Genomic DNA, 15,411 nt, shown 5'->3' with positions numbered 1-15,411 from the left:
CTCAGGCCTGTTCAGCTGGCATCACAACACTTTCAGGATCACGCTTACAACACGCGCAAGATCTTGCTGCCGCAGTTGCAGTGATTTGTGCACAAAGTGAACAGAACATTTTATGACATTGAGTGGCAACTTTGGGGAATAAGCACTTCTGTCCAGGCAGGTTCAGGGACCTTGCTCTACAGGAGACTGCAATTAGAGCAGCAAATGCAACAGCTCAGAAGCATCAGTGTCAGTGTCTTGGACCACCTGCTTTCTTTACCAGTTTATCCCTCTGCCTGTTCACCCATGCATGAACTGCTCTATCGATCCTGCCTCACTCAGACTCAGCTAGGATGGTAACATGGGGAAACAAACACAGTCACAGTCAGAGACCACCCTTCATTTATTTAATTTTCAGTCAAAGTGGCCATTAATATATAAAGTTATAAGTTCATATAAGTTAGAACATATCGTCCCTGTCCAAAGAAAAACAAGTATCTCCAAAATGGTACGTTTACAGGAGAAGCCAAAAATGTTCTTCACTTTAAATGCAAGTTAATGTATATGATTTCATTCCAAGCAATTTTGGAGCATTTTTACTGATCCATTTATCATAAAATTGTCACACAATGTAAAGAGCAGCTGCTGGGCTCAAATGATGTAGAAAAGTAAAATAAAAAGATATACATATTTTTCTTTGGACAGTGACAATATTTCTGGTGAGATTAGATATAAGATAATCCACTTGTATAAGGAATGAGAAAGTCTAAAGAAAATAAGTAAAAAATAAAACTGGAGTTCAAAAACTGCAAGACCTGGTAGACCACCAAAACTGTGATCATCATATAAACAGTACTTAAAGCTTTCACCTTTGAGAGAGAGGAGAAAATCAAGCTCCACTTCTTTCTTTAGATCTGAAAAAATCCACAGGTGTTTCTGTTTATTCTACCACTGTGAGAAGACAACTCAATGCTTTGAGTCTGAAAGGATGTGTAGCTGTCAACAAGCTGTTACTGAGAAAAGGAAAAAAAGGAATCTGCATATCCATCAAAGAAGCTGCTGGTGTTCCCAGAATAATGGACTGACCACCCCAGACCGCAACTGAATGTGTTTCGGATTACTTGGATTGTAAATGCAACCAACTTTAAAGACTGAACTTTGGAGGTGGAAAAATATTCCTGCAGATTTCTTTGAAAATGCAACCAATTTCTAAGACTGAACTCTGGAAGTCTTGAAAATTTCTTTGAAAAACTGAAAGCAAGTCTCCTAACAAGAATGGAAGCTGTAATAAAGTATAGTTTGGACACACTACTGAAAAAAATGACATATTAAATTGTTGAGGTTTCTGCATTTTTATGTTTTTAAGTATATGTTTTCTGCTTCTTTTCTTGATGCTGAGAAATGAATAACTTATACTTTACAGTCAGTTCAACTGAAAATTAAATAAATAAATAAGGGTGGTATCTGACTTTTGACAGTTTTGTATTTCCTAGGTCGTAAGGCATAAAAGGACAAAAAGCTGCAAAAGTGTAGTGCAAACAAGATTTTATCTAATCTCCTCAACAAAAAGTACTTTCTTGAATTAAACAGATTTGTGGAAAAAAACAACTTGGTGTTTGAAAGAAGGAGGCTTATAAAAACAACACACCATCTCTGTTAGAAAGAATCTGTGACAATTTCAAGAACACTTTCAAGCTGTTTTACTAACTGAGAAAGAGGGCAGCACAGAATTAATGAGCTCATAATCTCGATTTGCAGTAGATTAGCGTGTGTGTATGTGTGTCTGAAAGTGATACAACTGCACTGGTAAAATGGACGGACCACATAAAAGAATATGATAATTGTACATTCTGTATTTCAACTTGTTTTTGCATCAATATCACAAATGCAATAGAATATATTAATGCTAATGTTTAAGGCTAACATTAAAAGGAACTTCTCTGTTTTTATCAACTGTCTTGCAATGAATTTCGTGCACTTCATAGTTTCATGTTATTTCTTTTGCCTCTCCTCTTTTTAAGACCAGGATAATCCCAGATTAACATTTCAAGACAAACAAGATGGATATCCTTGTCCCTCAACTGCTATAATCTGTGGAAAAAAGGAGGAAACTAGAGAAAGAAACCACCTGTGATGTCTTGCTTTAATCAATGCACGATATTCACGAATTAACTTAGAGTCTTAACAGAGAAATTTTCCTCCTCTTTTTTCCTCTCTGTTCTCTATTATTTTTTTTTTAACTTTTTGCAATGTTTCACCATGTTCCAGTACGAAAATGCATTGAAATCTGCAGGGAGAACATTTTAGAGGTGCTTGAAGTCGTTACTTGAACATGTCATTGCATGAGAACCTGAAAAAATAAATAAAAATAAAAATAATGCAAAGAGATGCAAACATTTCAGTCTATCTGATCTCCATCAGTACAAACAGTCCAGTGGTTCCAGTTGCTTTAAACCCCTCATCTAACCAGGCATGTCAACAGATGGCTCTTTTATGTATCATTAAACTGCCTCATTTTAACCAATCAAAGTGTTTCTGACGATTTAAACTATAAAAACTGCTCAGTCCTTTGGCTAGACTGAAACTGCTGAGATCCACTTAGTTCATCATTTTTCATGCTCAGTCCCCAAGCAGCATCTATTAGGCAGCAATTAGACTATGATTTGATAGATCTGGAAAAGAAGCGATTGCCCTGAAAGTGCTTGTGTGAGTTTAGCAGCCATTCATGTCTACAATGTCTTAAATGGATCACTTAACTGAAGTGGTTCAAAGTCACAGTTAAAAACACATTTCAGACTTAACTGAATTGAACTTTAGACTTTTTGTTTTAGATGAGACTATATCTTAATTAGATCTATTTTATTAAAATAAATGATTAGGCTTTCCATTTTGTCACTACCAGAAGAATCATAACACTACTGAAACTTATTAAATGTTTCGGTACTGACTGTTTCGGTAGTGACAATTTTAATTAATTTTGAGCAGAACTTAAAAATGCTAGCCAGTACATGATTAGCCAACACAGCTTTGAACAGTCATACACACATAAAATATATCATAATATTTTTCATTAAAATACAAAAAAAAGTTGACATTTGAAAATATGAGTTTTGGTAGTGACAATTTTTAATGTTACACACTGATTTTCAAATTTGGGTTTAAATAGCTCATAATAATCCCTGTAAATTTCTTGTGAATACTTCTTTTTAACAGTGGGACCTCGATTTGAGCTAATTCTGTAGGTGTGATATATCCTTTATCATTTGGGCTCATCACATCAGTCTTTTGTACCAAACACTTCCATGCTTGAATTCTGTGATTCCCCAGCATAATGTTTTCTCTAGATGGACACTGTGTGGGACAGCTTTTCAAAGTGTATCACAGGGAAGTGTACTTATACAGGGACGTATACTTATTAAAATAAGACCTTTCGCATGGTCAGTGAACTAGGTCACTATGGCCCTATTTAATCCCCCAAGGCTAAGCAACATCATAACATACACATCTTACAGTTCATACACATCTTAATCAGTTCCTATCCATGCTGTTTTGAGTTTGTGAGTGTAGGAGTGTTTAGCTAGACTTGTCAAGTCCTATGAGGGAGCCAGCCACTGATTGGCTGCATGTATTATGCATGAAGAAAGAAGACAACTAAAATCTGCCTTGTCAAGATTGTGCTTATTTGATTTGCTGGAAGAAAATGGCTTGCTTATCATCGCTGTCATGTTTATTTTTACAACATTTGAAAATACCAGCTGCACTTTATATTTCAGGTTGAATGGCACAGTAGAAATTGTCTGAAATTACGTGGAAGAAAACATCTTGTTAAACTAACATACATTTAAGTTAAGAATGTTTTCCCTTCTCCTATGAAATAGGAGGTTGGTTACAGCAGCATCATCATATTTAAAACCTGCAGTCCTTCTCCAAATGGGGAAAAACTATATTGTTGTATGAACTTAATTGAATTCTACCACAGACTTTGTTACCTTAGTATAAAACGCATTTGCCATTATTTTTTGCCATTATAATTTGCAATTATTGTCAATATGTTCCCAAATTGTAGTCAAACAACCCCCTTGATTATTTTTTTATAGTGTGGCCCATTCAACATTCATTAGGTCTGGACCTTGACATTTTAGCTCGTGTATCAGCCGTCCTCCTTTTTGACAGTGCTGTGTCGGAGTTGTGAAATGAAGAGTGACTGAGGGCCCACAGGACAGACGCTAAGGAGCACTGAAAGCGTTTTCCTGCCCTTCTGCTTTGATGTGCTTTTCACTTACGGTCTCCCCATAGACATCAGTGCTACTTCCACGAATTCCATCCAAAAAGAACAGTAATAGACTGAGCTGTCTCAAAGCCCAAGGGTTTTTCTTGTGAGGGTAAAGTTATACATGCATATCTACAAAAAAGCCTATCTTGTATTCCAAGTGGACATTTTTTCTGGTATTTTCAGGTCAGGAGTTTGACCCCCTGAATATTTCCTCCAGCCCCTATTCTTCTCACACAAAGGTCTGGCTGAATAATGTTTGAAATGTCCAAACTAGCTTTTAAATTCTCAGAAGTCATCTTGTATTTGTATTTGTTACAGTCTCTGGCCCAGAGATCAATTCAATTTATAATTCAGTGGTAACACTTTACTTGAACCCTGCTATATCACCTTGACATAACCATGCCATACACATGGGATGGCAGCTGTTATATGCTGTCAGCAGTTGTCATGACAGATTTTGTTCAGTAATGTAACAGTGTCATGTTATGTTACTGTTACCATCTCATGTCACATGCTCAGTTTTGCTAGTATGCTTTAGTTGGCCATGATGACATCAAACATTATGGCATGTGCTATGACAAGGAACGGTAAGAGTAACATGATACTGTTTGATTACTTGACAATCTGTCATGATAACTCATCTGACATGTTTATAGCATGATTATGTCAATGTTATGTAGCAGGGTTAAAGTAAAGTATTACAAATATATATATTAATCATGAAGCAAGACGGTATAACCCAGGGGTCGGCAACATGCGGCTCCAGGGCCACATGCAGCTATTTTACTGTCCTGTTGCAGCGAATTAGATTTTTAAGTAAAAATAAAATAATCCTCCTTTGCAGTTAAATGAAGCTCTGCTGATTGTTCTAACACAGTTTCAACACTAAATGGTCTTAAATGCTGGAGTTAATGTAGCCTATATCTGCTAATTTACCAACCTTTAACCCTGAAGGTTGGCACACAGACTACTGGTCAAATAGCAACACAGATAACAAGCTTGACTAGCTAGCAGCTGACAAAATGGCAAAGAGAAAGATTTAAGACAAACATCGATAATTAAAGACAAATGGATTTATGTGTTTATAAGCACTGCAGCTGGTTTACTGATATCTTTAATCTGCAACAAGAAACTGTCGAATGCTTAAAAAGTCCTGAAGCTGTGGTCAGCTTCTTATTTGAATTTTCCAGTTCCAGCTTAAATGGTGAAGCAGCTACATTCTGGCTCCTCAGGCACCATTTAAGCTGGAATGGGAAAATTTGAACAAGACGCTGGCAAATAAGAAGCTGATATCAGCCTTGTAAAAAGTGAAAGTGACACTTTACAAAAAACTATTCTACTTTTGCAGAAAAGTTTCCTACCAGAGATTCGAGAAAAGCGGCTACAGGTCTGTATAAGTCTGTGTGTTCGTTTATATTATATTTTTTAGCCTATACTAGTACATTGGCATGTACTGAGACATATTTTACAGCCAAGATGTTAAAATGGACAAAAAATCTTGTGGCTCCCAAGGTGATTTGATTTCTGTTGAAAGGACTAAATGGCTTCTCTCAACATTTGGGTTGCTGACCCCTGGTATAACTGAATGCTGGCATTCATTTACAATCATTTACAGCTAATGTTTAAGTTGAGTACAATCAAGTTTACAATACAAATAGAAGCTAATCCTATAATAGACTTATTTGGTGCTATAATAAACTTTTCTTTTCTTGAAAGTAATTCTTGATCATCTCTATAGGCCATTATGTAATATTGCTGAACTGGGTTAACTTTGCTCCATACAAAAGGAGTAAGAGAAATCTATTTTTAGATTAAGAGAAAACACTGTAGGAGCAATGGAATAGAATCAAGAGCTTTCTTCATCAACTATAAAATAAAGTTTATGTTGTACAAGACATGTTTCAGTCATATGACATTCAACAAGTTGTGATTTATGTTATTATGCATTAATTACTGTATTTATTATTTAATCAGTATATGACACAACACTACAGTGCAGTGCAGAAGCATCATCCAAGAGACAACTGGACAAGGCCTGACACACAAAAACTGTCCAGACCAATGTTAATTTGCAAGAGAGAAAAAGGGCCAGGCATCCTTCGTTCCTAACGAGAACTTGTTGCAGCCTCAAGGACTCAACCAGCAGCAACACATGGCACAACTGGGATTTTAAAGTGAATCCCAACACCAGGGCTTACTTCTGCACGATTAAGCAGTGCTTTTGCAACTCAAGGGCAAATAGGCTAAATGGTGACCGAAATTTGCCTTCAATCATTATTTCCGGCAAACTGGGGAAAATCCAGAGGGGCTGTAGTGATGCCTTGTTTAATCCCCAGATGTCAGTGATATTAAAGGCTTGTCTTTTAGCTCTATTGATGAGGGATTAGAGATAGAGCAGAGAGGAACACATTGTCATGATGAGGGTGGTTCTGCAGAAACAGACGAGCAGCTTGCTCAAACAGGATGTCACCATCACTCAGACCCAGGCCGGGAAGCAGCAACACAGAGACTCTTCAATGTGGTGTGAGGGGTTTATGCATCAGTAGCAAACATGGGATAAGGGGGGGAAAGTGCTACAGCAGGTTTGCTTCAAGCAAGAAAGGAAGGAAGAAAGGTTCTGAGTAGCAAACAAACCCTCCAGCACAGAGAGAAAGCAGTTGCAGTAAACAATCAGTGTTCGTCTGAGTAACAGCTCTAGAGGCAGAACACAGAAGATACAGAGAACAGCACACGCGATGAACTGACCCTTCAGCTCAGCTGAAGAAAACAAACTGCCCAACTACTCAGAGTGTAGTTTTAAAAAAAAGCAGTTGATGCTTTAAGTATGCTATATGAAATCCCACACAGGGAGCTGTGTGGCCTTCCAAACAAAAAAGTCAAGAGTTTACAATGAAGTATCATCCTTTATGTACAAAAGTAATGCAAACTGCAAAAAATAATCCATGAGTATTCTTAGGAACACATGTATTAATGTCAGTATTCTCATAAATGACAGTGCTTACTGTTATATGACCATGATTTAAGAAAGCATTCTCTACTCACACTTTGCATATCATGTTGTCTATGTGATTCTTAAGAGTCATTTTATGTTCTTAAAAGGCATTTTATGTTTGCCTACTTTCTGTTACTATTGCAGTCTCGTTTCCAAATTGGAAAAGTTATGTTTCCTTTGATCCATGTTGTCTAAGTTTCCCTGAGCACAAATCCGAAAAAAAAAAATTAAAAAATTCAAATTAGTTAAACCACATGGCTAAAAAGTGAGCTTTTATCACTTAGTTTATTGTTTTAGTCCTGAACTGTCTCACCAGTCTCGATCTTGTCTCTGTCTCTGGAGAAGTTGGACATGGAGATTGTTCTCAAGACCTGCCGGATGTCTCCATCTGAGATAACTGGAAATGTTAAATAAATTGGTTGAGGATCTAATTGATCCTTTCCATGATGGCTTAACTGTGTATTATGTGTTTATGTTCATTGGTTCCAATATTCAAGGGCAAATCAGAATTAATATTCAGTTATTATTAATAAGTTTCCATTTAATAATTTAATAAAAACGTCATTAAATCTAATATTATTCATTAATATATTTCATGTATAAGGACTGCATATGAATGTAGAATGAACTACAAATGAACTTCACCTTTTTTATTTTTATGTTCTGAAAAATCTGAATCTGGCGTCGGCCTTGTCTCGGTCTCACCACTCTTGATCTCAGTATTAAAGTATAAAAATTACATGCTATTGAAAAAATACAGTTGACTACTTTTAATGTTCATTCATGCTACAAGTACACCAAATATTTCACTTTAAATCAATTATAACACTTTCTGTGACATTTTTCTTTTTCATACTAAATGTAGTTGTTGGAAATGAGCTAATTAAGTAAGACAGTTTCTAACATCTTAAAAGAATAAAGCGTTCTAAGTGGCTCTTGGCTTGCAAACATGGTTCTGGCCAAAACTTCTAAGTTGAGTACAGCCTTAAACTCTGGACTTGTATTCTCATATTCTTTACTTCATAACTTCCTTTTTTCATAAGATACATACAAGAGGGAAGAATCTCTTCTTCTTTAGTTCTCTTCTTTCCGCTCATGTAATTTTGAGAGCTGAATATTTAGCTGCAAATAGTAAAATAGAGCTCATAACCACAACTCAGCGCTGTGAAATATGTTTATGAATGTAATTTCAGACAAAGTGTACAAATCATACAACAAACAAAAGGGCTGAGTTTCAGGATAATGAAAATATGCATTGTTATGTTAAAAGTATCGAGATGTAGGTTTTGGCCTTCCCCAGTAAATTGGAAGAGTAAGGATTTAGTCTTATAACCATAGAACACATGTTCTGCTAATTTGAGGGATGATTTTAAAAATGCCATCAACCTTGTTTTACATTTATTCCATGCAGTTACTGAATAATAGGCCTTGTGATTTGGGCATGTAAATCAGAAAAACACCCTCAAGCACAGAAGTTAAATTTTGAAACATCTCATTTACAGAAATGATTTTTAAAGGAATGATCAGTTGAAAGGCTCTAATACTCTTAAGGGAAACAAAAGTGGTTCTTCTATGGCATTACACTGGGTAACCCTTTTTGGCACTTCTATTTTTAGTAGTCTAATGATTCCTGCTGTTCAGAGAATAAATAACATTCTATTCAATGAAGCACACACATAGCAGGCTTCACAGGTTCACTTAGAGGAAATCAATTGAAATCTTACAAGAGAAATCTTTCATCGTGTTTGATGTCTTCTTTCCAGCAGCACTCTAGAAAAATTAGCAATAAGCCTTGAGAGAAAAAAGGCTTGGCTTCAGGTATGGTTAAATGATAATTAGCTAGGAGGCCTTTGCCATCAGACACATCAGCACTCATTTATGACACTTTACAGTAGAGCATCAGAGAGGTGGGGGAGCCCCCTGTCTGCAGTTAGGTGTATTAGTGCTCTTTCTGGATTGAGGTTACCTAATCAGTGACATTAAAGAAAGCTAGGCAGGGCTCAAAATGTAGTGGGGGTCAATCAGTTATCCACCATGCTGAGTCCTAATGGCACACTAGTGTTATCGTACTCCTAGCACTAACCAACAGCACCTTGATTATGATTGATCATATCTATGCACACCTGCTTAGGCTGGTGTGTGCTTTATTGACCACAACAGCATACAAAGAACTGGATTGTCCCTAGCACATGCTAAGAAAACAACAGTCTGTCTTGCTTCATGCAACTGTGTAGACTGAGATCCTATCACAACTGCATATCTCCTCTGGTTCAGCCTTTATGCATAGTGCCAGTATAGATGGGTGATGGTAAGCATGGCTGTCAAACATAAATGTGCATTCTGATGTGGTTTATCAAAGTAAATGTGAAACAGAATGAAGGACAAATCAAATTTCTGGGGGCCTTCAAGGTCAAGGCAAAGTCATCAGTGCTTAAACATACTGGAGACATGGTTTAGAATAAATTGGGCCCAGCTTTAGGTTGCTATATTGATCATTCCTTGTGTGCTGTTGTCATAGAGTGAAACATAAAACATGCTAAAAGCACTGCACCCCCATTATAAAGCTACCTGTGTTCCACAGTAAACAAGCTGGTTAGTGCCTGTAGTTTAGTTCCTAATAAAAAACCTTTGGATTTGCAAAGAAAGAAGAAAAAGCCAAGTGTTGAGCTTCCCGCACGTTTACCGGTCACAGTAAGGGAAGAGGACTTCCTAATCATACTTTTCAAGAATGAAAAACTGCACTCTGCAATTTATTTCTTTGAAGCTGTTCATTCTTTTATGTCCACTTTCTAAGGTTGGCTGAAGAAAGCACATTGATCTCAGCATTGTTGCCTCTCAGTCAATGCCTTTTTATCAGACAAAAACCCCTTGGTTCTGTTTTACATCTCAAGAGCCAGAATCAATTGATATTCTTAGAAAAAAATATTCTTTTAACTTTCCTTTTGTTCTAAGTTCAAATTCAATCAAACAAGAGCACCTCTTCAAATTGCAAAAGCTGACACAAACAATAATAACTGTATATGCACTTGTACAAAACAACATGTCAAGTTTAGGTGGCATCCTATAACCTACTTGGAGCAGAATAACGTTGTTGTCACGCAAAAACCTTGTATTCTCTATTTTTCCAAAAGAAATATTAAAAAAATAACTTGGAAATGTCTTTACATTGACATTTTAAGTACAGAATGTTTTGTCCTTTTTTGTGTAAAATTACCTTTTTGGAGATATGAGATTTTGTTCTGACAGAAGCCCTATAATTGGAATTCACTTTAGGATATTTTTCCTTCATAGCATGCAATCTCATTGGGGTCTACAACATCAGACCTCTCAGCCAGGTAGTGCTGAGTCACCTGTGTTATTACACTGTCATCACCACATATGACAAACTTTGAACACTTTCTATTTGAAAGAATTTTGTGCTAGGCATATAGCAATTTTTCACATCTTCCAGTTTTAAGCATACACAATTTTTTGGAAATGTACAGTACTATGCAAAAGTAAGAGACCACTCATCTTTTATTTAATTTCCACTTAAAATGCTCATTAAGTACAAGTTATTCATTTTTCAGCATCAGAAAACACATTTTTAACAGTTTCCACACCTCCAAAGTTCAGTCTTAGAAGTTGCATTTTCTGCTTCTCACATTGATGAGTTGTCCTCTCGCAGTGGAAGCATGGACAGAACCACCTGTGGATTTTTTCAGATCTGAAGCAAGAGTGGAGCTTGATTTTCTCCTCTCTCTCAAAGATGAAAGCTTTAAGTGCTGTTTATCTGATGGCGACAATTTTGCTGGGCCTCCAGGTCCTGCATGGTTATTAGGAACCCCAATTTCTCTATATAGTTTTGGAAACTCAAAGTTTTTCACTTATTTTCATTTGACATTCCCCTTCTTTAGGCAAGTGGGTTATCTTATATCTAATATCCTCAGGAATATACTGAAAAATGAATAACTATGACTTTGACTGGAAAGTCAATGAATTAAGGGTGGTCTGAGTTTTGCACAGTAATGTATATCTATCTAAAGAGAGGTCACACTTAATTTGCATGGTCCCCTATAGACTATCTACAGATGCATACATTACTAACAAACTTTCTAGTGATAATTAACAACATTAAGGCTGGCCTGAAGCTTAGGAGTAGGTGTGTGTTTTGCCTTGAGGTTAGGGTTAGGCTTAAGTTTAGGGTTAGAGACAGATTTAATGGAATCTTTCACTAGCAACTTCAAGTTCAGTTACATTTAATAGATATTTATTTGAATGTTACTTAAAGATAGACTGAGCATCTACAAAGCATCTACAGTGGACCATCCAAATAAAGTGTTACCAAATAGAGATTAAAATGCCATGTTCACTGGCTGATTCTGTGCATTCCTTTAGTTCTATTGAGACGAGAGAATAAAGTTCTAAGGTGCTGGTGAAATACAGTGGTCAGCTCATTGCCATGCACTGCCATGACACAGATAGATCAATCCAGAAGAACCAGGTGGTCAAACATTCACTTTCGGCAAACAAGAGGTGATCCAGAGATGATTACCAATGTGCTTTACACAGGCCACTGCATCCTGCCTCCTGTATCTATCTCCTCTGAACGTGATCTCTCTCTGTTTCAGCCTCTCTTCCTCATACATGGTTTATCTATACTGAGACCTGGTTTAGAATAACACATGGTCCTCATACTTAAGCTTTTATATTTAAGTCATGTTCAATATCTTCATGAAATCATTCAACAGAGGATTTCTGCAAACAGGATTGACTATGCTGGAAACATATGCTATGAGAAAACTACAGTAGCAATTATGCAATGAAAACTGATACTGCTTTAAGTCAGAAAGCAAACAAGTCAGTGTTTATAATCATTTCTGATGCAACTATTGCAATTTGCCAAATGTAACAAACTGTAATTGTAATTGCAGGTAAATATGAGTTCAGTTGGATTAATTGCAAGGGCACTTGGATCATTCAGCACTGATCTAGATGTTAAGGACAGATTTAGCACTTTAATAATCATAGGCTTATGTGTGAAGGAGTTTAAAATGAAGGGGAAGCGTCCAACTGACCTAAAATTGCCTAACAATTTGCATTAGTTTTTGTCACTGCAGGCCATTACCATATCTTGGGCTCCTTGTAATTATGTCACTTGAAAGAGAGGAAGAGGCATTCAATTACCTCATGCATTACATTTTACATATCCACTCTGCCTCTCTGAATGGAGTTATATGAGTCATCAATTAGAACTCCATGCTTGTGAATACATCTCTGACATGTCTGAAATACTAGCAAGCAATCCACCAATGACTGAGAGCAGGCTCATATTAGAACCATAAGAAAATCACTCAGTGAGTTCTGCCCTTTGTCTTACCCTTGGAAAAAGACCTTGATTGATAAAGAACATTGCTCTCACTCATTTGAGCAATTATTTTGCTTTTCTTCATTTTTAAAGCAAGATTGCCATGTTAAGTACATTTTTTGGGTTGAATACCAAAATATTTTACAGTGTATTATTATTATTACAGGAATAGTTGTATGAGGGCTGCATGTTAACATCTCCAGTTCAGAAGATGTCTGAGGAACCACTTTTAGGACCCCATGCACAGCATGTCAGCAGCCTGCCAAAAGAGAAACATTAAGATGACTGGACCTCAGTCTGACACCCTTACTCATACACTGGCACATTACAGTAATAACCCCAGAGCAAGAGAGCGACATAAACTGAGAGGGACAGTGCGTGCAAAGTGAATTGGTGACGTTTCAATGAGCTTCTTCTCAAGCAATGCATGTGCACAGAACAAGTGATGGCATGAGCTATTCTACACCACAAAACAGTGATCAAAAACATGTCATGGAACACGCATATATCTAAGAAACCTGTTTCTTGTGGTTAGAACTCAAATGTAAGTGAAGAAAGTGCCACTGACACTCTATGCTGTAGGAGCAAAAAGCTAATCTCTACAATGCTAGACTTCTAAATTCAGGTCAAACACACAGATTTTGCAAGCTTCCCTAAAAATGAACTTCATGTCAAGTTTTCTCTTTTACATGTGCCGGGGCTGCACACTAAAGGGTTTTCCTACAACTTCCATAGCTAAATTCAGTGGATAATATGCCCATCAGCTTTGAATGCAACAAGGCAATCGACCACTACAGTTCTGTTAGTCTCCAGAAGAATGCATTCCAGTTCCTCCAGACTATATGGTAATGACTATCTGGCAGAAGGCAGTTTAATCCAGAGGTTTAGCATAGAATAAGCTTGAATGCATATTGACAAACTACAGGCTTCATTTCAGTGCACTCTCTTCTAACAGGCAACATATTACAACTACAACAGATATCAAGTAAGTGAGACAGCAGGAAAAGTGGAGCACTTAAGCTTTGCACAGCAATTCTCTCAGCCAGTGACATCATTGTGGTTTTGGTTGTTTTTTTTTAAATCTAATTCATCAGAAAAAGCTCATGATAAGTATGATGATGTAATAATTACTATTATAAAAATGTTAAGGGTTTACTTTTGTCAAGCATGTTGTGATGGCCTGATCCATTGTACATATTGACAGTGATTTAAAATATTACAAACGTGTATAATATTTTATCAGCTTTGATGATGGTAAAATGATAATGCTTTAAAATGTGGATCATTTTATCACTTTATCTACTGCCCTACTCAAGCTGAGAGCCACCTGTTAGAGATGAGGGTGGGCAGATCTTCTTTAGATAGATGCAGAACCCAATGGGAAAGCATATTGGAACATATTTCAGCACAGAAATATAGATAAGAAGCAGTTTAAATGAAATTAGCACTTGATCTGATGTTGTTGCTTGTGAGAAAGTGTATCACTTCACACTGAAAAAAATGACTTTGAATTTACATGATTAAAATGTTTGCACATGAATACAGACTGTATGTGTGCATCAACACAATTCCTGGCCAAAGAAGCATATAATAATAAACCAATTGTTTTTTTATACCATATTTCATTTGTGTGCAACCGCTTGCCACACATTAATCAAGAACCACTGTTTTTTCTCAGTGTAGCTGAATTCAGTCTACAGTTGCAGATTCATCTCTACGGCCTCACATACGATTTAAGCACTCTACATGGAGGGTCCCTAACAAACTACATGCTTTGTACCACTAAGTGTCCATCTGGAAGCGGTAAAACTTACTACCAACTTATTACCAACTCATTAGCACCTCTTATATCAGCCAATGATAGCTATCATATCAGACTGAGTCTCCATTTAAAAACTCTGTTCCACCTTTTCTCATATCTAATTTGTTGGTGAATGTTATTATCGTGTCATAACTCCTATATCAGCCAAACATCAAAGACTGAGACTCCATTTCAAAACTCACCAAACTGCTAAACTGCATCTCTGTACTAATTCATGCTACATTCACTTCTTTCTAATCTGATGGTAAAACATTAATGCCATAAGGTTAACAACTCGCATATCATCCAATTATAACTAAGTAAGGCATTTGAAAAGCACACAGTTTTAAAAAAGATGGTTCTTCAAAGTGTTGTTTAGTAATGGCAATGACAACCATATGGAACCATTTCATGCTTGAATGGATCTTTGCATGGTGAAACTGTTCTTCAGGTTGATGGAGAATGTGCTGTGTCAAGCTTGTAACAACAGAAGAACCATTTTTGGTTCTATATAGAACCATATACAACACATTCTCCATCAGTCTGAATAAACAGTTCACCATGCAAAGAACCATTCAAACAGGACATGAAATGGTTCTACATTAAACTCATGGTTTTAAATAGAACTACTGTCTTTACTAAAGAACCCTTGAAGAACCATATTTTATTGCTTCATTCATTACTGTCGTCTAGTTTGTTGTTAGAACATTACCACCATATCAGTATCTCTGCCAGCCAATGGTAAGTAAGTATGGCATCAGAGATTGGAGTGTCTGTTTGAAAACGCACATTTAATCGTACAGTAATACTGTTTTACCAACAAACTGGACATCATTAGCAACTCCTGTCTCAGCCAATGGCAAGTAAGTACAGCAGGAGAGACTGACAGTGCTTCTTACCGAGGTTGCGCGCTCGGGCAGCGTGGCGCTTTTGTACGCGCTGGCGGCGCTGTGGTTCCAGGGCGCGCCGGCAGTGCTGCTGCTCTCCGGCTGCGGCGTGGAGAGCGCGGTGCTCATGGC

This window comes from Colossoma macropomum, unplaced genomic scaffold (assembly GCF_904425465.1).
Source record: "Colossoma macropomum unplaced genomic scaffold, Colossoma_macropomum, whole genome shotgun sequence".
NCBI lineage: Eukaryota > Metazoa > Chordata > Actinopteri > Characiformes > Serrasalmidae > Colossoma > Colossoma macropomum.
This window is presented reverse-complemented; position numbering follows the sequence as displayed.